General features: G+C 35.1%; 1 long non-coding RNA gene across 6 annotated transcripts in view; it reads left to right on the top strand.

Moving 5' to 3' along the window:
- Positions 1 to 24872, top strand: part of LOC112662432 (uncharacterized) — a 99043-nt gene that overhangs the window by 61532 nt on the left and 12639 nt on the right. For 2 of the 6 annotated variants that reach the window (XR_003138522.2, XR_003138520.2), the window contains exon 1: positions 9835 to 9880. The exons of the other annotated variants lie outside the window; for them this stretch is intronic. This is a non-coding gene — a long non-coding RNA (uncharacterized LOC112662432). Of the gene's footprint in view, positions 1 to 9834; positions 9881 to 24872 lie in introns of those variants that run through there. 6 annotated transcript variants of the gene reach the window in all.

Here is a 24872-nt window from a genome sequence, read left to right on the forward strand (position 1 = left end):
TTGATTTCAGGTAGCAGTCCAGTGTTGGGTTATTGGACTCATTCCTATTTAATGTTCTATTAATGACCTGAAGGAGGTCACCTATTAACTTTTACAGTTGATACCAAATTGCAGGTTTTTATAGAGAGGGTTGCAGAATAAAAGAACAAGGGAAAAAAAGATTAGAATAAATTTTCCATTAATGAGTTAAAAAATCAGGGTAAAACAGCTATGAAACACAAAGCGAGGTGGAGGAGGGGGTGCTTGGGTCACTCAGTTAGTTTAGCTTCAGACTCGATTTTGCTCAGGCCATGATCTCAGGGTCATGTGATTGAGTCCATGTTGGGTTCTGCACTGGGCATGGAGCCTTCTGAAGATTTTTTTTTTTCTCTCTCTCCCTTTCTACTTGCCCCTCCTCAAACAACAACAGCAGCAACAACAAAAAAAACTCCAAAAAACAAAAAAACAACAAAGGGGCAGTAACATCTAATGATGTGAGTGAAAAATAGAAGGTGATTTAGACTCTATTATAGAATGGGGGGAAAAGTTATATTTTCTGTTTGGCTTTGGATATTTTTATGCTTATATTAAATATGTCTGTTCATGGTATTCTGGGATATTACTTCAAATAAATAATGGAGCTAAATTGTGAAACAACTCAGTGAGAAATAGGAAGCAACCTAGGGAGTCAACCTGTTTCTTTTATTAATATTCAAATAAATCAACTCTGTTCAATCTTCTGTCTTTTAGACATGTCATAGATCAAGACACATGTCAAGAAATGTATTTCAATTTGAAAATGCTCTTACCAGAAAACTAAATAAATAGTTATGATATGAAGCCAAAACTATGATTTTATTTCATCAAATGCAGAATTATTTTATGTCAACAGATAAATTTTTGAAAGTTGTGAAAATTTCAATAAGGATTAAAAATTATATTTTTCAAGGATAAACTTGAATTTAGGCAATTCAGATCAGAATGGTCTATCTCTATGTTATAGCTAAGCCACATTTTATAAGTTTCAAAACTCATTTTGCTTAGTTTATCCAGATTGAATTCAAACATTTTAAAATGAAATCAAATAATCATTTTGGTAATGGATTTATGGAGTTTGTATAATTACAGACTGTAAATAATAATAATAAATAATGATTTAGCATTTCCACTCTACTCAACTGCTAATCTTGCCTAATTCTCTCCCATAGCCTTGCATTCCTATTTTTTACGTTAGAGGAAAATGAAACTCTGAGAGATTAAGTAGTTTGCCCTAGACTCCAGTAGGATAGGAGAAACTGCTATTAGAATCCAGGCAGACTATCTTTATAACCTATGCTCTTAATCTCATATCCTAGGATTATTCAGAATATACTCAGCCAAATTAAAATAACACACCTCCAAACATGCCTGAAAATTTTGGCAAAAAATATTTTTTGGCATTGGGAAATTAATATTTATCCCCAAGCTACAATTGAATGCTTCCATCTTTCTTTTACACCATATTCATTTTAAAGACTATTTTGAAACCTGAGTGTTAAAGCATGTTAAATTTACCCAGAAAAGTATCCAAGAGTTGATCATTACAGCAATGTCAGCCTCCAGTTTTGTTGCAACCAAAGTCTTTTGCTGTAAATATTACAAACCTCAAATTGGTGACTCACGGCAGCCAACCTGATTACAACTCAATCTCATTCAGCTGCTCTGGATCCTGGAAACCGTGCCCAGATGCTCAGCTGCTATTCAGTCGTGACTTCAATGGCCAAGTGTTTCAATGAGGAAAATCAGGGTAGAAAAAAATTCATTGAAAAAATATTAATTCAGAATTTCAGTGCTGTTTCTTCATAGACAGTATCAGCTACTCCACATCTCTGTGATTCTCAAGGGTCAGAACAGTTTCCTCCTACATTTCCGTAATCTTCAGATTGGTCAGGCTCTGGAAGGATTTTGATCAATTCCCTTTCCTACAAAATCAGAAAAGTCTCAAAACTCCAGTGAACCATAGTGTCTAAAACATGAGTCATGTCTTCTAAGTAATACTGAACAGAATGCAATTCAAACACAATGGGAGGAGATAGAGATACAGCTTTAGGTACAGATATACATTACATAACATACTTGAACTAAAAAAGTTCTTAGAGGACTTGTAGTCTTAGGTTTCCTAATATTTGTTTTTAGCTGCAGAAATATTCTATTAAATAAAATCATGGCCTACATATAGAAAGTTCTTAAAGATTCCTTTATGCCCATCCTTCCACCCCATTTCATGCCTCCTCTATGGAAGACTGATTATTACTGCAAGTGGCCAGATTAGTGTTTGCTAAATGAGCAGAATCATGTGGCTTGCTCTCTTTCTCTTCTTCATCCTAGGTATCTACTGCTAGTCATTTGGCCAGCTCTTGGGCATTTGCTTCTGTCCCTCTCCTCTTTGCTGGAGTGTGGAAAGCTTTATTTGGACTAAAGGGAAGATGGAATGCCTACTGCTCCAGCCCACACTGTTCTGCATAATGATTTAGGGGAAGAGCCTGCTAAAAATTAAGCTGTTTTGCTTTATTTTATGATTGTTCCTTGTAGGAACACATGGCAACATGTTTCTCTGATTTGGATCCTTGATTTCCTGAAGGTCCTGGCCAATATACCTTTGACTGAGACAGCTTTAACACTTCCTTCAGCTTGACTAAACTTTAGACAGGCTTCTTTCTGCCCTCACCTCTCTCTCTCTCTCTCTCTCTCTCTCTCTCTGGAGCATTTACTTTAGAAAACTTGTAATTGTAAATTCTTTTTCTGTCCCTTTGAGATGTAAAAAGCCTCTTGCCAGTTTTACAACCCAGAAATGTCTTTCTTAAGGATCTGGAAACCATCCCTTTGAAATGTAAACATGAAAGGAGATTACACCCCTATCTCTCACTCTTAATAGCAAACACAGAGGAAAATATTTATTTGCAAACTCAGAAATAACTCAGTGTGCTCAAAGTGTCCCATTGATCAATGTCTGGACTGGTTGTCCTTCAGTACTTTTCCACTAGCTCATAACAGCATTTAAAAACCCTTCTGCTTTTTGTTTTAGTGGGGTTGAGTTCAATTTCTCTTTCCTATTGCAATAGTCTGAAAAAAGTTTAATTTTGCCCAGTGCAACCTCTGTTTTAATACCATCAAACAAACATTATAAATCTTACATAATCTTGTGCTGCTCTGGGTTGTATAAGAATGAGGTGGTCTAGTTCAATCTCCAGATTGTTCCAGGAAGTAACCCAGAGGAAATTTCCTAAACCCTAGGACAACACAGAGCATAATTTGGAAACTGCCAAATTCCAGCTTCCTCAAATGAAAAAGGAGAGATTTTTTTGGAGTTCTCCTGATGCCATCCCAACTCTACATCCTAGGCTGATGCCAGCTCTATTACAGATGCGATCTTTCCTATGCATCTTCCACCCTGTGGATCTGAGGCCATTTCTTAGAGATATTACATTCCTCCCGTCTCTTTTTTTCACTTGATTTCCATGCTGGCATAATATGGAAACTCCACAGAAGAAATGGTTGTAGTTGAGACACTGAAGGTGTCAAAGGTGTTACAAAGTCGTATTTAAACTCTTTGAGTGGGTCTGTTGAGTAGGTTGAGACAGAGGCCTAATGCTACGTATTAATATAAATTGATTTATTGGAAGGGAGGAATAAGAATAGGGATCCTTGTTCTGGGAAAAGTAGAGAATAGCATAGTACCTCTTGGACTGGTCCAGGATGTCTGCCTGAGTTCTAGAGAGAAATTGTGGGAAGACCCAAGGAAAAATACCTCTGGGTATATGAGACTCACTGATTCCTAATGAAATATTCTTCATGAAAAATTATGATAATGTGGTGACACCAGTCCATGCAACTTGAGTTCTTTTTCTTAATGTAATACTTACACAAAAAGCCTGGAACAAGCCTAATTATAGTGGTAACAAGCAATGATTCCACTCAGCAGCTGGGAAAACAAGTTTTTTATAATGATATATGCCTCGCATATGACTTTCATAAAGTCATATATATATAAGGTTTCTGTGTGTGCGAAGAAATAGCAAGTGGGGAGGAGAGGTAAGTGAAAATGAATAGGAATTTAAACGTGTTTTGTGGAGCTTACTTCCTCCTTTGCTAGCATTTCCCAGATGTGTTTTCTGGAATAACAATATTTCCAGTCAAAAATGTTGGGACATAATGCTGTATTCATTTACTTACTGGATATGTGGATATACACATATGCCATCTAATGGACTCAAGTGGGCCAAATCTAAGTTGGCCCCAGGATCTGTCTCCTGCTGTTCCCACCCAGTGTCTCCTCCAGCTGAGGATAGCACCTGTGGCTTGACTCTAACCAATAGAATATGACAAAAAAATGATAGCAAGTTACTTCCATGATTATGTGACATTATATAAACTCTACTTGCTATCATCTAGAGTGATTCTAGTTTGAATAAATACATAGCCATGTTGGGAAAGGCACTTGTCAAGGAATAGCAGGCAACCCCTAGAAATGCCCTGTAACCTCTAGAAGCTGAGGGTGGCCTCTAGCTCAGAGCCAGCAAGAAAGCAGACCCTCAGTACTTCAACTGCAAAGAAATTAATCCTGCCAATAACCCAAGTGACTTGGGAGTGGATTTTTCTCTATTCAAGCCTCAGCATAAGAATGTAGTCTGGCTGCATCTTGATAGTAGCCTTGTGAGAATCTTGAGTGAAGGAATCAGCTGAAATGTAGCTGCACTCCTTAGCCACAGAAATTGTGAGATGGTAAAGGTGTGTTTTATTTTAAAACAGCTACATCTATATTAGTTCATTACAGAGCAATGAAAAAAGAACACAGGAACTGAACAGTTCTGCAGTGGAGAAATCTGTTTGTTAATTAAATATCTCTAAAACTTACTCGGGAAAAGTAAATTACATTTGGCTAAGAGTTTATGGTTGTATAGAGTACCTAGTGCAGTGCTTAGAACATGTGGGGCCTAAGCGCTTGAGTGAATGAAGGAGGAAATACACGCATGCATGAATGGGCATACCCCAACAATACTTGGGGCTTCAGTAGGGATGCTTATCAATATAGGTCACTCTTCCTGGGGAATTTTCGATTTTCTATAGTTTCAATTATACCATATACTCTAGTGGCTCCCAAATATACACTCCTAGGGCTCTTTTTCATGTGATATATACTGGTAAGTTAAATACATTTAACAGGATTATCCAGATATTCCAAAACTAACACTTCCTAAAGGAAATCTTTCTGCCCCCCCCCCCATACCACTGTCCACCTGATCACACAAAACAAACCCCAGGAATCATGTCAGACTTCACTGTCTCACATACTTCTCCTGTTCATTTGTTCACCCAGTATATGGCCGTGATCTCTTACAGCCTAATTAACTGCTTGCTCTGTATCTGAGCCTGTACAACGTAGAGAGAAAATGTGGAGTCTTGCTGTCTGGGCTCTCTTTAAATTCTTACTTTGTCTCAAGCATGTGGGTTTTAGGAGCCATCATAAGGCAAATGCAGTCTTCATGCACAGAATTAGGGGAACACTTCCTCCTGCTCTTTCCCCTCAAGAATTTCCTCCCTGCTAATTTGGCAGTTGGTAGTGATTGCTGCAGTCCTTTTCCCCCGTTCCTCTGGCTAGAGGGATAGTAATCTTTCTACCAGAGTTTTAGCCTCCCAGAGTTTTAGCAGCTTTCAGGTCAAAGCTATAAACAGTTAAAAAAAAAAATCACCTTTGTGCCTGCCACTTTTCCAAGTTAGACTCCCTTCCCATATCTGTTTGCTCTGACTTCCTCTTCAGAGTCATTAGATAGTGGGGGTTTTGTTGTTGTTATTTTTTTTTTTTTCATGCTTTGGTCAGAGTTTTATACTTATTATCAGTAGGAGCATTGGCTTATTTCACCACGCTGGAACTGGAACTCTGAGAGACTTTTGAAATCTTTATTATAGTCTGGGTTTGATTTTTTTCCTGTTTGTCATGTATTTCTAGTCTTACTGTATGTATTTCATTTAAAATATGAATCCTATATAAGGCAATAAGTAAATCTAAACTGATTGAGATTTACTTATTGCCTTATAAGACATCAATTTCATAAAATGATTACTAAAAAGAAAGTGTGTTCTATTTAATATATACAGAGAAGTAGGCTTAGTACCCTTATTTATATTTTGTCTACTTGATCTGTCAAAGACTGAGAAAATTAAATACAAGTAATCAACTATTACTGTTTCTTACTATTTCCCTAGTATTTCTTTCTTTAAGAAAAAAAAAAAGATTTTATTTATTTATTCATGAGAGAGGCAGAGACATAGGCAGAGGGAGAAGCAGGCTCCCTGGGGAAGCCCAATGCAGGACTCCAACCCTGCACCTGGAATCACGCCCTGAGCCTAAGGCAGATGCTCCACCCCTGAGCCACTCAGGTACCCTAATTTGACATCTTTTTATATTAATCATTGGAGTCTTTTACTAGAAAAGTTATTATTAAATGACTTTTTGTATTATTTTTTTTAATTTTCTGCTTTGTAATTTAGAAAGTATATAATTATAACTTTAAATAATATTTTAAATTTATACTCTTTCTAAATTGCACAATATCTAATGAATCACCTCTCTAATGGGGTATGAGGAAAGTAGAATATTAATCTTACCACTTTTTAGCTACTTCCTTCTGGGGGATTTGTCACCCTATACTATAGGATTTTATTCTCTTTAGTATTGTTATCAAATGCAGGTTTTCTTCTTAAGAAGTTTCATAGAGAGACAGGTACTTTATGTATATATACATACATATATATATAAAACAAGTTTTATAGAGAGATAGGTATTATATACATGTTTATATATATACATATGTATATAGGTGTGTGTATATATGCATATATACACAATTTATAATCATAACTATTTAGCTTTAATTCTGTGTTCAAATATATACAGAGCCGAACTTTCATGAAGTGTACATTTTTATTTTCATTGCACTAAATTATATATTCAAGTAGATTTGTCAGAATATATATAGATTATATATTCCTGAATATTGACATAATTGACATTCTCTCTTTGCATCAATAAGACTGTATAGATCCCTAGTATATGCACATTCTGTACAAATTGTTCCCCTTTTATCTAACAGTTATTATTGCTAATGATTTAAAGATAGATTAACTTTTTAACTTATAGGTGACCTCTTCCTGGTCTAGATATTTGAAGAATTCTTTCCTTATTCTTAGAGATCAGTAAATTCATTAAGATGCTTCTGAGTGTTATTTAACACATTTTTCTTCATGTAATAAATCCTATTAATCTATAGTTTCAGGTCCTCATTCAGTGGTTTACCTTACTGTATTTTTGACTTTTTGTCTGTGGCACATATTCTTGTTCCGTATTCAAACAAAACCATTCTTATCTCAAAGATAAATTTCCATTATTATGTACAATTTGAATTACCATCTGTTAAATCACATTCTTTGAACTGTGATATTCTTGAATCTGTCTTCCATTCAGAGGCTCTTACATTGTTAGTTTTCTTCCCTGCTTCCAATTCAGTTCTAAGATCATCAATGTCATTTTCTCTCTTAATTTATTTCATGCTAACTTCCCTTTGTTCCAGCCTATTTCTTTATCTTTTTATTATTTTTTTTCATTTCATAGAGTTGGTATTTTAATTTCCTTTAAGAAGGTGACGTTATTCAATCTCTCTTTTGTTATCCGGGAAAAAAAATCTTCTTTGAACATATACTTTTTATCAATCAACATAGCGTACTATTTTATGCTTGCTTATTCTTTCTTTCCTTTTCATACTGATTGCATATAAACCTTATTTTTCTTTTGTCCATTTTCAAGTGTAACTATATCTACCTGGGTCTCTTTTTTGTTCTTAAATGTTGAGAATGGACATACTCAAGCTGCCTTATTTCCTTGGGGTCTATTTGAATTCTCCTGTTACAATTTGCGGCATGGATATTGGTATTCGTGTCACATCCATCATTTGGAGAGAGAAGGTGGGGTGACACTCTGAGCAGCCACAGTCAGGATACTTTAACTCTGTGTCCTCCATCATAATGTGTTAACAAGGAGGGATTTGAAGGCTCTTTGCTTGACGCAGCTGCCCATTTTTTCTTTTCCATGTTTGGTTCTAAACTATACCAATGACTCAGTTGAAGCAATGGCAAGTTTCTCCAGTCTATTGCTATGCCTTTAAGAGCAACAATTCAAGTAAGATATTCTCCGTATTTACCCTGGCCTGCCAATGTGCCTTACTTTGCAGGACAGTGGTATAATAAGTCTTCAACACGTTCACAGTGTGGGGGTGGGATACATGATAAATCCTGTCATGGATTGACTAAATGATCAAAACACAATGGCTTATAGATTGAATAAGGAGAAATGGGAGAATAAACAAAAATTCTGTTTAACAGAGAACTAACAAAATTCAAAGTGTATTTGCATGAGATGGAGTATTACATTTTTAAAAGTATTACATGTGGTAAGAATGACAAGGAGACATAATTTAGGATTTTGTGTTATGAAACTCTTATGAAGTGGCAAGTATTTTAACAGGAGCCAAAAGAAGCTTTTACTGAAAAAAAAAAAACAGTTTTAGCTTTTTATTTTTGTATGATGCCTCATTTCAACTTTATTTTTTTTAATTATCAGAATAAATAAACATATCACAGCTTTGGACAGCTAAGGCACATTTAAAAATTCTAGTATGTTATAAGAATTCCACACATCTTTGTTGTTATTATGTATTATTGTAGAAATGTCTAGATACTGTTGGATAGTGATAGAATACTTTATCTGTGTTATTCGTTAGCTTAAAAAACATCAAAAGGAAAAAAACCCTCTCTAATGATTCTGATTTACATCTAATTGTTGACATTGCAGTTGCACCTGTCGTCTACTTCCTTTCCATATGTCCTCCAAGAGGGATTGTGTTAAATAATCTTATCTTCTGGAGGGGAGTTGGGAAGAAGGGAAAGAATAGGATGGGATAGTAAAAGAGCAGTAGTAAAGGAGAAAGTGTAAGTTGAGTCTCTTATTCCCACTATTATCTGTTCCCAATAGCCTCAATATGGAGCACACTTCAGCAACCAGAAGATTTCTGGGATCCCTTCTGTAGTCTTAAGAGTCTCCAAACAACCATGGAACCCAGAATTGCTCCCATGGGTATTTAACCTAAAAGAACTGCCACGAGGTGGCACTAAATCATAAACAGGAAACGGACTGATTGAAATGTGATTTCTTGAAGGAGAGCTGAGTTTACCCCAGTCAGTTCCTTAACCTTGAAAAAAATGCAACTCTTTTTTTAATGCAGTTTAATCATGTGTATCCTACATATTGCTTTATGGCAGAAATGTAAGGTACTTTCCAATACCTAATTTCATTTGCTATAAGAACCAGAAGTGGACTAGGTTGATACATTATCATCCCTTTGGATGAGGAAATCGAGGCATAGAGATCAGATGTGGCATTGAGTAAAACAGCACATAGTAATATCGATTGCTGATTTTTTAAATTAAAAATTAATTTTTAGGGATCTCTGGGTGGCGCAGCGGTTTGGCGCCTGCCTTTGGCCCAGGGCGCGATCCTGGAGACCCGGGATCGAATCCCACATCGGGCTCCCGGTGCATGGAGCCTGCTTCTCCCTCTGCCTGTGTCTCTGCCTCTCTCTCTCTCTGTGACTATCATGAATAAATAAATAAAATCTTTAAAAAATATAAAAATAAATAAGTAAAAATTAATTTTTAGGTGAAAGTCTTTTAATTATTCTACTATAAGATCCCTGAATAAATTATTACATCTTAATTCAGGTAAATGGTTTCCATGGCAGCCACTAACACATCATAATGTGTTATAATGCAGCTCACATGCATTGTTCTCTTGCCACATAACATCCAACAGGTAAGATGTCAAGGTCAGAATAGCTACTGGTTATATGCCCTTTACACAGTGTACCTCAAATAGCAGCTGTCTCAATCAAGCTATCAGCATCAGGATAATACCATGTCATTAGCTCGGAGGAGGGAGCTTGCCTTACTGTTAACTCTATATAGCAGACAACATAGATCAGATTTATGAGATAGCTATTTCATGTTCTGAAATATAAATTGTAAAAAAAATAAATAAAATATAAATTGTAAAGAAGCAACATGCATAGGACTTATTCTAGCTTTACACTAGCTAAAATTCGGTTTTCACCTTTTTGAACCCACTCCTACTCTGCTAGAAATCTATTACATATAGTTTAAAAGAAGTATTAATAACCGAGATCTGTTCTATAATTTAAAATTAGGTGTAAAACTAAAAGCTATCAATAAATTCAAAGCTGTCATGCTATTAATGAAATTAGAGTGAGCCTTATATTGGCTTTGGCCATTTTATCTCTTAAAGGGTTAATATTTATCATTGATTAGAAAAGGAATAAGTAAGGCCTAAAATTTATCTGTACCAGAGTGAGATGCCAGATGCACTATTTTGTTATGTAATAGATAATGAAAAAACCCACAAGAATTTGGAAGGAATATTCAACTGCCTAAGGGTCCTATTAATTTGGGCAAGGTAAATGCATTTGTTTTGAAGACTGAATAACAAGTTAGTTGAAGAGTTCTAAATTAAAAAAGGGGAATTAGTCTAATAATGGAGATTTACACTTCAAACATTAGTCTAGAAGAAATAAAAAATAGGCATGTTCCCAAATCTGCATTAATTATAAACTCAGATGGCAAGGCCCATGATGTTCCAGACACGAATAATGAACACTAATTTGTGTTAAATCTATAACTTGTTTATTTGTAGGGGAGATCTTTTCTTTATGAATGGGCACTAAACACAGTTTAGACTCCAAAGATAGCTCATGGGAAGAGGAAAGTTTTGCAGCATATTAACATTTTAATTTACCATTTCAGTAACTTTGAAGGTAAAACTTACCTTTAATGTTAATCTAAAATATGAATCTTAAGAATGAGTATTTTAAAACCACTCAAAGCAGAAGAAAGATGAAAACCGTATATATACATTTCATTGATTCTAAGACGAACTTTTTTCACATTCTACTATTGCCAAAATCAAAATAAATCTTCAGATCAATGATGTGTCATAGTGCAATTGAAAGCAGTTTGTATGTCTCACGGTGGTGCAAAAAATCATTGTTAATCTTAAACTAATTATTTTTAGATTCAATGAAATATGTAGTCTGTTTTCTGCCTTTGTTTAAACTGAATGGATATTTCTCTGCTACTTGTATTGCCTCTGCCTCTTTTTCCTAGCATTTAAAAATGTATTGTAGGGAATCCCTGGGTGGCTCAGCGGTTTAGCGCCTGCCTTGGCTCCGGCTCCCTGCAGGGAGCCTGCTTCTCCGTCTGCCTATGTCTCTGCCTCTCTCTCTCTGTGTCTTTCATGAATAAATAAATAAAACCTTTAAAAAAATATATTGTAAAGAATCTACTTTTCTCTAATATTCGCATAAGTATTGTTGGGTATTGTGTGTGGATGTATACCTATTTTACATATACGTATTATGTAAATATATAATTTTTTAGTTAGACATATGAAATATGCTGAAATTAAAGAATTTGAAGTTACTTCATTAAGGGGAAGAGGCAATAATGGGAAATACTTAGTATAAGAGTAAGGAAATTCATATAGTATTTAGATGGTCATGTTTTGGCACTTATTAATAGCTCATCGTGCAATGACTTCGAGACCGCCAGCTTGACAGACTGAAACACAAACATGAAAGTTAAAAACTTTCTTGGATGTCACCTTCAAAAAACTTTTCAGTCATCTTATATTCCTTTTTCATTATACCCAAATGAAATGATGTCAATAGTAGTAATGCCAGTTTCCAAAATCTAAACCTCTTCTGCATGAACCCTGTTTCTATGATGTAAAATAATTATACATTTTTTTTCTGTACCACTGTGGCAAGCAATTATTTCTCATACATATATATTGATTGCTGTAACTCAGCCATTTCATTTTGTTACACCACTTGTATTTTCAAAATTAATTGCAAATGCTACTGGGTCAGTCATAGAGAAAGAATTATGCTGTATGCTTCCCCTATAATTTCTCACTGTCCCTGAGACAGTTCAAACAATGTTACTTAACTGGCTAATTAACTTGGAGGAGCCATGTCTTCAGCCTGTTTGTAAATAATTTAAGAATAAATAATCAACCCACTTTAGGTAGTTGTCAAACTAGTTATATGACATAATCTAGCTATTATTATTTCAAGATTTATACTAAGATTCAGATTATTTAAATATTCATATTTCATCTGATTATTTTGACTATATCAGTGCAAGTATTATTTGATTTGCCCCTTATATCCTTCACAAATTAAAATGGCTTGAAATTTTATTAATTTTTTTAATATATATATTTTTTTAATTTTTATTTATTTATGATAGTCACAGAGAGAGAAAGAGAGGCAGAGACACAGGCAGAGGAGAAGCAGGCTCCATGCACCGGGAGCCCGACGTGGGAATCGATCCCGGGTCTCCAGGATCGCGCCCTAGGCCAAAGGCAGGCGCCAAACCGCTGCGCCACCCAGGGATCCCTTATTAATTTTTTTAAAGATTTATTTATTTATGAGATTCACAAAGAGGGAGGTAGAGACTGGCAGAGAGAGAAGTAGGCTCCTTGAGGGAGCCTGTTGTGGAACTTGATCCCAGGACCCCAAGATTACGACCTGAGCCAAAGACAGACACTCAGCCACTGAACCACCCAGACTTCCCATGGCTTAAAATTTTAAAAACATACCACTTATAACAAGCTTTAAGATTAGGAAGATAAATCAAAAGCTACATAGACTTTGGCCACAATGAAGGGAGATAAATGTATTTAGAAAAAAGGATCTTGGGATCCCTGGGTGGCGCAGGGATCCCAAAATTAAAATTATTTTTAATTTTTTTAATTAAAAAAAGAGAGGCACAGAGACACAGGCAGAGGGAGAAGCAGGCTCCATGCACCGGGAGCCCGATGTGGGATTCGATCCCGGGTCTCCAGGATCGCGCCCTGGGCCAAAGGCAGACGCTAAACCGCTGCGCCACCCAGGGATCCCTAAATTAATTAATTAAAAAAAAAAGAAAAGAAAAAAGGATCTTATAGTTGCCATAACTAAGCATTGACTTTAGTTCTATGGTTTTCAACACTCATGCTCAAAAATAGGGTAATAAAAAGAGCAGTAACATTTATATTACCTGATAAATGTATGTATGTATCTCTATTAACCCTTTTAAAAGGTAGAATGATTTGACTACAATGTTCGAAATAGATTTGTCAGTTAGTTTCTTACATACAGGTAAATAGGTATTATGAAACTCAACACATGAATAAAGAAGAACTGGTATATACAATCACACTTCCTTATTCAAAATAAATTAGGTGAAGTCTATAAAGTTTACATGCTTTACACATATAGTTGGAGGATCTTTCCTTTTTGGGAGCTTCTGTTAATTTATTTTGTTGAAGAAACACAGATATGTTGAATATCATAGCACAGATATTCCATATACTTCTTCAAAATGGTATTTAAGTAGATTGTCCTTATTCTCACTAGAATCACAGCATTGAATTTTAAAATATAAATATTATATTAATTATTCCATGGCTCTTACAGAATTGAATACATACATGTAAGTATATATATATATATATATATATATACATGTACACACATACATAGGTTCAATTTCTATATATATTCAATCAACACATACACACACACACACACACACCATTTGCATTCATATTGCTTTCACCAAAATGTTCAAAGCAGCAATTCACTTTTGTTGAAATCTTAACAACTGAAATACGACTAGTCTTTCCCAGTTGACAATGGTAGGCAGAGAGCTTACTGAACTCTACTGAATGGTGGAGGCCTTCTGAATCATTGAGGAATCTTTTTGGCCCCAAATAAAAACCTTTTAGATGGGTTCACCCAGGTGAACCTCTAAAGTTCAATGTCTTCTCCAAAGTTTCAAGATTTTTAAAGTCCAAAAACAAGGGGAAGTCACTTTCTATTATTTTAATGTCAAGCTGAAAATAACTATTAATTCTGATGGACTTTGCAATTTCCAACCATGTCCAGATCAAACTTTTATTTTTAAAGAAATTCTGATTTCAAATTGCATAATAAAGTCACAGGTCGTACCAGTTTCTCAGATCAGTTACAATGGGAGAGATTTCAGGCCTAAAGCTCAAGGGGACCTTAGTGATTCAGATGGCCTTATGTTAGAACAAATGAATAGCTATAAAATTTGACCCCAAATAAGACATTTGCCCAGTCCAAAACATAGTACAAAATATTTGACCGGTAGAGCAAGCTTAGCTCTGGCCCAACAACTGTAAATTTTTCGAGATGTGTGAGAATAGTGAGATTACTCCAGTAGGCAGTCAACAAGAAGCTCTAGGAAAATAGAGGTTCTTGGAGCCAGACAGATTAATGATAGTATTAGAAAATGTGATTTGTTCATTCACAGCGTAACTCCAGTCATTGGTTGGAAAATGCCCTCATACCTTCATTAGCTAGAAGAATCTATTCCTCTAGGACACTAGCAAAGACCATGCAGAATATCAGGTTCTTATACATAAAGACTGAGACTTTAAGGAAGAGTTCAGTCCTGGAAGAAGCTACCGTGCTAGGGAGAGAAGGCAAGTTCATAAAACTAATCTGGTATTGCAGGCTCTAGGAATGCCCAGGTGCTAAGTCCTGGTCTCTTAGCAGCAAGATTTATTGCAGGGCCTTCTAGATGATGGCCTAGTATCCTTACGGGTTTTATTTGCTTTTGGCTCAGAAATCATGCAAAGGCTGAGTGTCAAGATAAGGACATTGGTGAAGTGATTAAAAAGGTAGGGGCTGGCAAATTTTAGTGAAGAGTTACAATTCCTTAACTAGTTAAATGGAACATGTCACAATTGTGTCTGGCACAGATAACTAAAGAACAAAAAGTGGAGCTAACCAAATGTGGCTTAGTTTTTCTTGCTTAACATGAAATTGGAAAACTATGTAGTCTAGGTTGGGTGCATCTGCTCCGGTATGCCATCAAAAACTCAATGGCCTTCCAATTTCCATAACTTCTGTTCTTAACATGAATCTTTTCTCCTCATGTTCACTAGCTTCTTGCCCATTATTTTATATTCCTGGCAGAAAGACTTCTTTTTTTGTTCATAAGAAAAAGCCATCTCTAACATCCCATCATCGAGAAATATAACACATGACTATTCTTAACTGCAATTGAGGCTGAGATATTAAATTGTTATCTCTAAGTACATTGCTATCCTGAACACAATTTGTTATGTTAGTGAAAAACAGAAGTTAAGTGGCTATTAGGTGGATACCTTCATTACCTGGCATGAATTGCTCCTATATACTCGCTGTATATTTTGTTATTTGGAACACAAGAAATTCATGGTGAAAATGATGGGGATATTATTGCAGAAATCCTAGCTAGGAGGATATCATGTAAAAACAGAACACTAAACCTGAGGATTATTTACTGCCTACCTTTGGAAATAACATAAGCAATGAAGAGTTTTGGCCTTTATAAGCTATTAAAAACACAAGAATGGGGATGTAAATGAAGTTACAGATTCCATTCTTAATTCCCAATATAAAAAAGAAGGATGTTGCGTATCTTTGAATCATCATGCATCATACATTGTTTTGATGGAAAAGCAGGACTTACACATTTTAAATAGGTTTTTCTTATTTTGGAGATAGTAGTGTAATAGGATTTGAGATCTCCTCTGAGAGATAACATTGAATTTTTAATGCTATGTGGAAGAGATTGTGGGAATAAAAACATCATACCAATCAATTACATTTCTCAGAGAGATGAAATAGGCATACAGATGTAGCCTTGTAATAGTTCCTTTCAGAGTATTGGTATTCAGGCTTATAGCTTTAAATATTAAAACATCAACACAGAATATAGTACTTAAAATCTAGAAGAGGAATTGTGACATTTGATAACATTTCAAGGCTACATATGTGATCTAAAATCAACTGTTTAAAGGTATGTTGGTTTAAGGACAAATTGAGACTTTTTAGAACTTTGTAGGACTGAAGGACTTTCCAGAAGTCCTCTCTGCTTTCCAGAAGACTGGAATGAAGAATGAGAACAAAGGAAACAAACTGATCCAACACTATTCTTAGTCACTTTGCTATAAAATGATAGAAGACAAAACAAGATTTAATCTTGTGCTGATAGTTGATTTCCTCACAGCTGGTATCCATTGATTTATCTTTATCACCCTGTTAGAAGATACCTTGGCAATACAGTCACACAGGAATGCTGACCCACTCAGCTGTGGAAGCTGAGGTGATGTGATATCAAACAAAATGCAAAATATAGTATGGTAGGAGCGTTTTTGCTGACAGCCGCCGAGTTGGTGAAATGTATGTTTCAGGACATAAATTAGTTAACGTAAGGATGACTTGGCAGTATATGTTAAGGGCAGTATCCATGAGGCAGACAAAAAATGCTATTATCTGAGTAGTGTGTTTTGCAGAGGAAAATTCTCTATATGTATCTTATGATATTTTTCACCTGATTGACTAAAAATTATTGCATTTAGGTATTTAGAGCTAATGGAAACTTTTAGTTTTACTGTGATGTTTTGAATGAGATTGTGTGTAGAAAATGTTTATCTCGGTCCCCCAGTAGTGAATATTTGATAAATGGCAGTTATAATCAATCTTTCACTAAGAATATAAATATCTTCAGAATATTTTCACACTTGCTCTGTTTAAAGTGGTTTCTCTTTTCTTTTTGTTTTTCAATCATCTTTGTTGAATTTACTTAATGCACATACAATATACATATTTTAAGTAAACAGTTCAATAAGCTTTGACAAATATACATACCAGGTTCCCACGGCTCCCATATAGATACAAACAATTTCCATCACCAGAGAAAGTTTCTTCACACTCCTTTTCAGCCAATCCTCCATCTCCAAACCACTGATTCTAGTCTTATCACCACTTGAAGTTTCAGAATTTCAAATAATTGAGAGAGTATTGTATTTGCATTTTGTATCGACTTATTTCCCTTGGTATAATATTTAGAGATTTACTTATGTTGTGTGTGCCAGTAGTCTATTCAGTTTTATTGCAGGGGAACCCTTATTATCTGAATATTCCACAGTTTGTTTACATATTCCCATGTTAATGAATGTTTGGGTGATTTCTTGTTTGGAAAACGAATAACGCTAACATGAACATTGATAAACAAATCCCATAGACACATGTTTTCACTTCTCTTGGGTAAATAAGAGTGGAAATGCTGGGCCATAGGGTAGGAATATCTTTAAGTTTATGAAAAATTGCCTGCTTTCCAAAATGATTGGATCATTTAATTACTGTCATCAATGTATGATGGTTCCATTTGCTTTTTTTTTTTTTTTAGTTTTATTTAAATTCAATTTAGTTTACATATGTGTACTATTAATTTCAGGGTAGAATTTAGTGTTCCATCAGTTACATGTAATACTCAGTGCTCATTATATCAAGTTCCCTACTTAATGCCCATCACCCATGGGATGCCTGGGTGGCTCAGTGGTTGGGCGCCTGCCTTAGGCTCAGGTCGTGATCCCCGCATCCGGGATCGAGTCCTGCATCCGGCTCCCTGCGAGGAGCCTGCTTCTCCCTCTGCCTGTGTCTCTGCCTCTCTCTCTAGGTCTGTATCTCTAATGAATAAATAAATAAATCCTTTTTAAAAAAGGAACAAAGCTGGAATAAATATCTGTGTGCATGTTCTTTTTTAAATGCCTATCACCCAATTATACCCCATCTCTCCACCCACTTCCCCTCCAGCAACCCTTAGTTTGTTCCCTATCGTTAAAGAGTTTCTCAAGGTTTGCCTTCTTCTCTGTTTTTATTCTATTGGATTTTTCCTTCCCTTCCCCTATGTTCATCTGTTTTGTTTCTTAAATTCCATGTATGAGTGAAATCATACGGTATTTCTCTTTCTCTATTATGCTTAGCATAATACCCCCTAGTTCCATCCATGTTGTTGCAAATGGCAAGATTTCATTCTTTTTGATGTCTGAGTAATATTCCATTGTGTGTGTGTGTGTGTGTGTGTGTGTGTGTGTGTGTGTATACCACATCTTTTTAATCCATTTTTCTGTCAGTGGACATCTGGGCTCTCTCCATATTTTGGCTATTGCGGACATTGCTGCTATAAACATTGGGGTGCATGTGCCCCTTTGAATCACTATTTTTGTATTCTTAGGATAAATACCTAGTAGCTCAATTGCTGGGTTATAGGGTTGATCTATTTTTAAGTTTTTGAGGAACCTGCATACTGTTTTCCAGAGTAGCTATACCAGTTTCCATTTCCACCAATCATAGAAGAAGTTTCCCCTTTCACCGCATCCTGGCTAACACCTGTTGTTTCCTATGTTGTTAATATTAGCCATTCTGACTGGTGTCAGGTGGTATCTTATTGTGGTTTTGATTTGTATTTCCTTGGTGATGAGTGACGTTGAGCATTTTGTCTTGTGTCTGTTAGCCATTTGTATGTCTTCTTTGGAGAAATATCTGTTCATGTCTTCTCCCATTTCTTGACTGGATTTCTTGTTTTTTGGGTGTTAAGTTTGAGGAGTTCTTTATAGATTTTGGCTACTAGACCTTTACCTGATATATCAGTTGCAAATATCTTCTCCTACTCTGTAGGTTGCCTTTTAATTTTGTTGATTGGTTTCCTTTCTTGTGCAAAAGCATTTTATCCTGATGAAATCCCAATAGTTCATTTTTGCTTTGGTTTCCATGCCTCTGGAGACATGTCTAGCAAGAAGTTGGTATGGCCCATTTGCTTTAAATTTTTATCAGCATTTGGTCTTGTCAGTTTTTAAAAATAGGTATGAAGTGATATCACATTATTGATTTTGTTGATGGCTAATGTTGAGTATCTTACAGTGTACTTATTGGCTACTTAAATATATACCTTTTATAAAGTTTTTTGAAACTTTTAGCCATTATTATTGAGTTGTTTTTCTTTATATGAGTTGCCATGTGTATTTGAATTTGAGTCTCTTGTTAGATAAATGTTTGCAAATGTTTTCTCTCATTTTGTGGCTTGACTTCTTATTTTTTAACAGTGTATTTTGAAAAGCACAATTATTTAATTTTAAACAAGTCTAATTTACCTATTTTTTATGATGAGTGCTTTTTGTGTCCTGTTTAAGAAATCTTTGCCTACCCCAAGTTCATTATTTCAGTCTTTTCTCTTTCTATGCTATGATTTTGAATTCTATTGACTTACATTCAAGTTCATTGGTCTTCCTACTCTTGTGTCAAATATTCTTGGAATGTAAGTACCAGGTGTATAAGACTTTCTGGTTTTCAGCCCAATCCCCATTTCACTATGCCACCAAGGGGACTGATTGTTTTGATTATATTATAATCAAATATAAATTTGGTTGTAAATTTGTTGTAAATTTGGTTACAACAAATTCTAAAACATTTTGAAAGGAAATTCAGGCTATCCTTCCAGGAGGTCACTGGAACTAAACGTTATAATATTGCTAGACCTCAAAACTGCATGACCTTGAACCTGCTAGATAGACCTTAAATCTGTATGACTTGGGAGATCTAGAGATCCTTAGAGCAAGTTTTTGCAAACCATGAGATTTCTGTACCACAAACTATGGGATTTTCAAGGCCATATGCTATGAAGTCTTGACACTGTGATGGCAAGACAACAGACTCTGGAGCTGGGTTCTGTAAGGCTCATGACAGTGAGATGATAAACAAGAGACATCTGGACATCAGATTTGGGATTCTTTGAAACCAGAGAGATTTTTTGGCTTTTTAATCATTCCTAACCTCTGATAACTCCACAAAACTTCTGTATAAATGTATTATTTAGCAAAAGAACATTATCCTTGAGTTTGGGCTTTTTCCAGATTAAATACTGACACACTGGTTTGCAGGTTGGTCAGAAGTTTGTCAGTTTCTCCTTAATGCAAGTCAAACATTTCATTTTATAGATGCTTGTTATCAGTCTGTCCTCTACCCTCACCACAACTTCAACCATGGGTCTCAGGGATTAAAGTTTCCGGATCCCTGGGTGGCTCAGTGATTTAGTGCCTGCCTTCAGCCCAGAGTGATTCTGAAGTCCTGGGATTGAGTCCCACATCGGGCTCCCTGCATGGAGCCTGCTTCTTCCTCTGCCTGTGTCTCTGTCTCTCCCTCTCCCTCTCTCTCTCTCTGTGTGTGTGTGTGTCTCTCATGAATAAATAAATAAAATACTAAAAATAAAAAGTTACAAAGTTTCTTTCCTCTGTTCCCTTGTTACTATAGAAGGGCTCATCTTTCTGAGTTCATCTGATTTTAGGTTTTAGATTTCTGTGTCCACATCTCTTTAATGAAAATATGTATTTTTTTAGTGAAATGTTTGAATTTATAAGGAAATATGCACTAAAACAGAATGAATCAATGAAACTTTGCCAAGCAGAAACAGAAACTTCCATTGGAGATATCCAATCAGCTAGCAAGAAAACTGGGAGAAGCCCATGAGACCCCATCCCATAAAGCCTCTTTCACAAGACCCTAAGTCACTTCTCCTAATACACCCATACAAATTTAGGAGTATGGACTATCCACATTTTCAAATACTTTTAGTTTTTTTTAACTGCAATAAACATAACATTGGCAATGCTCACCACCACCACTCAGACAATGTTTCAGCTTTATATGAATAAATATTCATATGTAGAATATATATTCTATATTCTTTCAGAATATAGAAACTTGTTAATGCAGTAATTTCTTACTGTTTCAGTGGGAAGAAAAGGTATTTTGTATCTTTCTATATCCTAACTGCTACTGTAAATCTAGGTTTCCCAACTTTGCAGGTGTTTGGAGAATATGTCTATTTGTTCCAGTCTTTCATAGGGAATCCCCTATGATCAGACAGATTCAATCACAGAATTTGGTATATTGGTTATTTCAGTTGGGCTCTTCTTGAGTATATGGTGAATGGTGACTGATTTGTGTGCCAAATCTGGATTTTAAGCATAAGAGTTTTAGCATTTGAGACACCTGGGTGGCTCAGCAGTTGAGTGTCTGCCTTTGGCTCAGGGCATGACCCCAGTCTGGGGATCAAGCCCCACATCAGGCTCCTTGTGAGGAGGCTGCTTCTTCCCTCTGCCTGTGTCTCTGCCTCTTTCTGTTGTCTCTCATGAATAAATAAATAAAATCTTTTTTTTTTTAAAGAGTTTTAGCGTTATAGTTCTCTCGAGTCAATCTCTAATTTAAAATCTAGGTTTCCATTTTCCCTGTCATTTATTTTGTCATTTGAACCAAACATTGGAAAAAGAAAAATTTACAACTTATGTATAAAATATCATTTGGGAATAGAATTCCCCTGGTGGGGCCTTATTGCCTCTTAGTTCATCTAGGATCATCTTTTTATTATTTTTTTAAATATTCAGTTGAACTTTGCAAATCGAGCTATCTAACATAGCTGCTGTTGTACTCTCTTTTAAAGTTATATATAGAATGAATTGTAAATGGGTTAAGCCTTGAAAGCTGGGAGTAGGAAATGAGCATTGTGTCATGGAGAAAAAAGAAGGAGTTAATTACTGCATGTGGACAGCATTGTTAGGGTAATTACTGACAGGAGAAGGCTTCAGGAAAGAAATAGAAAAAGGAAGGTCATTCCTGAGCCTTCTTATAAAGCATTTATCATTTCACAACATAGAACATTTTTAGTACATCTTTTTCTGATGTGATAAAGTGTTAGAGGCAGATGTCCTCAAGATGCTATGCTAAACAATTCCACTGCCCTTTTTTTTTTTTTTTTTTACCACTTGCAATGTTCATAATAGTGACACTCCAGAAGAAAAATTACAGGTTTATCTTGGGCTCCCCCTCAACATTAGTCTCAGAAGCAATATGGCATATATAATATTCCAGACTTTGTGTTAGTGTGTTGATTTATATATAGTCTTCTCTGTTTCTGACTGAAATTTCTGAAAGAAAACCAATTTTAAGATGGCCGCCAAGGACAGATTCTCAATATTCAATATGAAGGTGTTATAAACAAAGTCTAATATATTCATTGAAGTTCTTAACATTTGAGATTTATATTTCTAAAATTTATGATAGACACTGTGACTTTGAAACTGACCATAGAAGTGGTTAATGAACAATGAAATCCCCCCTACTACCCCAGATTTAAGGGAAGGCATAAGCACACACAAAGAAATCAGTCTTCTGAGGATAAATGCACTATTTCCTAAGATATGGAGTTTTCAACATTCTATAGTTTGAATTTTTGATGAATAGTGTGCATAAAGAAAGAGTATTTGAATTCTGACTTTTTATAGTTATAATTATTGTCATATACAGTACTACAAACATCAATTCAAAGACATTGTCATCTTTTTCTTTCTTTGTATATGTTCCATTTGTATAAGTATTCTTTTATAATTTTATCTTCTTAGAAGGATAAGGATAGGCAAAAATATCTCATAAGTTATCAATAAAAGTAAGTGAATTTGAGAAAAATGGAAGATATTTCCTCCTTGCATAGGTGATAGAATTTCACTGACAAATATTTGGTGAGTCAGGTGGTAGGCAGAAATATTTTAACATAATGTAGACAAGTGGGCTGAATGATGCTTCAGCTGGATTTAGTGTAATCTAGAAAAGTAGCTTACTTCTTAAGATACATGGATTAGGAAATAAATCCAGGATCAAAATTATGTATTGAGACTAGATGGAATAACAAAATGTGATGACCAGATCTAGCCTCTTACTGGATTAAACAAAAAAAAGAAGAAAAAGAAGATATTAGAAACAATTGTTGTTTTTAAGACACAGGACATCAGCCGATAGACGACAATAACCTTGAGAAATAACAAATGAGATAAGCTCTACTGTTTCCTAGCTTACTGTCTTGAGTTTCCAGTCCATGACACTAAAAGGGAGCCCCAGGGGAGCTAGACAGACTCCCTTACGTGAGGGAATGAAATCAGTAGTAACAGAGAGAAGATAATTGCATAGAGAGAGAACTCCAGAAATCTGCAGAAGGTCCATTTTTAGTATTCAGTAGAGCACTGACTGGTTCATGCCTGCAAGGAAACCACCCAAGTTTGGGAAAAGAACCATCTGATGGGTTAAAACTAACAGGGTCTGATGCTCAGGTAGGACCAAGAATAATGGTCCATTCCTACTAAAGGATCAAAGAAAAAAAATAAAAGGAAAATAGAAAGTATTTTGAACTGAATGAAAATGAAAACACAACATATCAAAAGTGTGAGATGCTGCTAAGGCAATACTTAGAAGGAGAATTGGGGCACTAGATGCCCATTTTGAAAAGGGAGATCTTTAAGAAAAGATCTTAATGTCAGCTTCTTCTTTAATAAAGTAAGAAAAGAAGACCAAAGGAACTCCAAAGTAGCATAAAGATCACAGTGGAAATCGATGAAATAGAAACAGAAAATCAATAGAGCAAATAAATGATGCTTAAAACTGATACTTTGAGAAGATCAATGAAATTGATAAAGCTTTATTCAGAGAGAGAATGTAGATTAGCAATATCAAAGATGATAGGAGGAATCATTACAGATTCTAAAGATATTATCAGGATAATAAGGGAATATCATGAAAACTTTACAACTACAAATCTAACAACTCAGTGAAATGGATAAATTCATTGAAAGGCACAAACTACAAAGCTAACTCAAGAAGCAATAGGCTAACTGAATAGCCCTATATTTATTGAAAGAATGGATTTTGTGGTTGAAAACTTCTCCTCAGCAAAGATGCTATGCCCAGATAGCTACACTGATAAATTCTACCAAAAATTAAAAGAAAATATAATATCAAGTCTACACAAGCTCATCTAAAACATTAAAGCAGAGTAGATTGACTCAATGCACTCCATGAGGCCAGGATTACCCTTATACCAATATTATAGAGGGACATTACAAGAAAAAACAATAACAAATATAGATTGATTACCCATATGAACATAGATGCACATATTCAAACAAAATTTTATTGTATCAAAACCAGACATATTAAAAGTATACATATCATTCCGAAGAAGTATTTATCCCAAGTGCTTGGTTGGTTTAACATTTGAAAAGCAATCAATAAATTAATTATGTTGACCAAGTAAAAAAGAAAACCATATAATTGTCTCAATGGATGCAGGAAAAGAGCATTTGACAAAACTCAACGTCCATTCATGATAAAAAATCTTAGCAAGGTAGGAACAGAAAGGAATTTTCTTAACTTTATAAAGGGAACCTATGAATATCTACAGCTAATATTAGATTTAATGAGGAAAGACTGAATGCTCTCCCTTTAAGATCAGGAATGAGACAAGATGTCTACTCCCACCTCTTGTATTCAGTTTTGGAGATTCTAGCAAGTGCAATAGTTAAAAAAAAGAAATGAAAGACATCTCGTTGAAAAGGAAAATGTACTCCTTGGATAAAATGGACTAATTTATCCAGTATTCAAAGACAGCCTGGTCATTTATATAGAAAATCCAAAAGAATCTACAATAACTTGCTAGAGCTGTTAAGTGTTTTAGCATATTTAAGGATACAAAGTCAATATACAAAACAAATGCAATGAACAAGGAATTGAGGTTAAATAATTAATAATAATAATAATAATTAATAATTTTCAATGGCATCAAAATATGAAATATCTTAAGGTAAGTATGATATAAATGTTTAAGACCTGTACACTGAAAACTAGAAAATATTGTTAAGAGAAATTAAGAAGACCTAAATAAATAAAAAAATTCAGGGTTCACATAGAAAAAGACCCAAGGTTCTTAAAATGCCAATTCTTTCTAAATTGATGTATAGAGTAAATGAAATCCCAAGCAAATACTAAGAAAATCACACACCGAAAAAA

This window comes from Canis lupus, chromosome 13 (assembly GCF_003254725.2).
Source record: "Canis lupus dingo isolate Sandy chromosome 13, ASM325472v2, whole genome shotgun sequence".
Lineage (NCBI taxonomy): Eukaryota > Metazoa > Chordata > Mammalia > Carnivora > Canidae > Canis > Canis lupus.